Raw genomic sequence first — 2,500 nt, 5'->3', positions numbered from 1 at the left:
CGCGACGTGTTCCCCCTCCTCTGGAGGGTCCTAAAGACCTCCAGGCTTGGGGTCACTCACTACACTATTCAGTCCGACATGGTGAGCCGTTTCGGACTCACACGCGACGTGTTCCCCCTCCTCTGGAGGGTCCTAAAGACCTCCAGGCTTGGGGTCACTCACTACACTATTCAGTCCGACATGGTGAGCCGTTTCGGACTCACACGCGACGTGTTCCCCCTCCTCTGGAGGGTCCTAAAGACCTCCAGGCTTGGGGTCACTCACTACACTATTCAGTCCGACATGGTGAGCCGTGTCGGACTCACACGCGACGTGTTCCCCCTCCTCTGGAGGGTCCTAAAGACCTCCAGGCTTGGGGTCACTCACTACACTATTCAGTCCGACATGGTGAGCCGTTTCGGACTCACACGCGACGTGTTCCCCCTCCTCTGGAGGGTCCTAAAGACCTCCAGGCTTGGGGTCACTCACTACACTATTCAGTCCGACATGGTGAGCCGTGTCGGACTCACACGCGACGTGTTCCCCCTCCTCTGGAGGGTCCTAAAGACCTCCAGGCTTGGGGTCACTCACTACACTATTCAGTCCGACATGGTGAGCCGTTTCGGACTCACACGCGACGTGTTCCCCCTCCTCTGGAGGGTCCTAAAGACCTCCAGGCTTGGGGTCACTCACTACACTATTCAGTCCGACATGGTGAGCCGTGTCGGACTCACACGCGACGTGTTCCCCCTCCTCTGGAGGGTCCTAAAGACCTCCAGGCTTGGGGTCACTCACTACACTATTCAGTCCGACATGGTGAGCCGTTTCGGACTCACACGCGACGTGGTCCCCCTCCTCTGGAGGGTCCTAAAGACCTCCAGGCTTGGGGTCACTCACTACACTATTCAGTCCGACATGGTGAGCCGTGTCGGACTCACACGCGACGTGTTCCCCCTCCTCTGGAGGGTCCTAAAGACCTCCAGGCTTGGGGTCACTCACTACACTATTCAGTCCGACATGGTGAGCCGTTTCGGACTCACACGCGACGTGTTCCCCCTCCTCTGGAGGGTCCTAAAGACCTCCAGGCTTGGGGTCACTCACTACACTATTCAGTCCGACATGGTGAGCCGTGTCGGACTCACACGCGACGTGTTCCCCCTCCTCTGGAGGGTCCTAAAGACCTCCAGGCTTGGGGTCACTCACTACACTATTCAGTCCGACATGGTGAGCCGTTTCGGACTCACACGCGACGTGGTCCCCCTCCTCTGGAGGGTCCTAAAGACCTCCAGGCTTGGGGTCACTCACTACACTATTCAGTCCGACATGGTGAGCCGTGTCGGACTCACACGCGACGTGTTCCCCCTCCTCTGGAGGGTCCTAAAGACCTCCAGGCTTGGGGTCACTCACTACACTATTCAGTCCGACATGGTGAGCCGTTTCGGACTCACACGCGACGTGGTCCCCCTCCTCTGGAGGGTCCTAAAGACCTCCAGGCTTGGGGTCACTCACTACACTATTCAGTCCGACATGGTGAGCCGTTTCGGACTCACACGCGACGTGTTCCCCCTCCTCTGGAGGGTCCTAAAGACCTCCAGACTCTGGGCTACTCGCTGCACTATTCAGTCCGACATGGTGAGCCGTTTCGGCCTCACACGCGACGTGTTCCCCCTCCTCTGGAGGGTCCTAAAGACCTCCATACTCTGGGCTACTCGCTGCACTATTCAGTCCGACATGGTGAGCCGTTTCGGCCTCACACGCGACGTGTTCCCCCTCCTCTGGAGGGTCCTAAAGACCTCCAGACTCGGGGCTACTCACTACACTATTCAGTCCGACATGGTGAGCCGTTTCGGCCTCACACGCGACGTGTTCCCCCTCCTCTGGAGCCTCCAGAAGACCTCCAGGCCGTTCTCTGCCTTCTTCCCCTGGAGCCCCCCTTACACACGGGATGGGCTATGTCCTTCCAACACAGGGGTCAAACGTGTAGTAGGCGAAGCCCAGAGTTTTACAGGCTGCAGACTGCTATTTTTCTTGTTTTCGGTACCCCTGGTATAAAAACCCGAAAATCCCAACCCATGGTAGACTAAAACCAACCCATGGTATACTAAAACCAACCCATGGTATACTAAAAGCTGCCCCTGGTAGACTACGGAGAAAAGACTCTGTCTGATTTTTGATTCTCTCTTTTTCTCAAAATCAGACAGAGTCCCAGAGTTAGTGCACCATGGGTTGCGTTTTAGGAGATTTACAGAAAAGACTCTGTTAAATTTCCAAAACACGTCCCATGGTAGTTTAAATGGACTTTGTGGTTTCTTTAGTTCATCCAGGCTCAGGGGGACTTGATGTTCTTGCCAGTCCGGGATGGTGGACTCTCTGGGCCTGCCACAGGACGTGGTCCTGGTCCCCTGGAGGGTCCACAAGACTTGAAGTGGTTTTTGCCTCTTTTTTCTTTCTTTTTTTCCTCAGACACACACGGACCAGGCCTCCCCCTACAACGTCCCACACCCCCAGTCCCGACCTCCAT

This window comes from Micromesistius poutassou (genome assembly GCF_964030765.1).
Source record: "Micromesistius poutassou genome assembly, contig: SCAFFOLD_5921, whole genome shotgun sequence".
Lineage (NCBI taxonomy): Eukaryota > Metazoa > Chordata > Actinopteri > Gadiformes > Gadidae > Micromesistius > Micromesistius poutassou.
Note: the sequence above shows the minus strand (reverse complement) of the source record.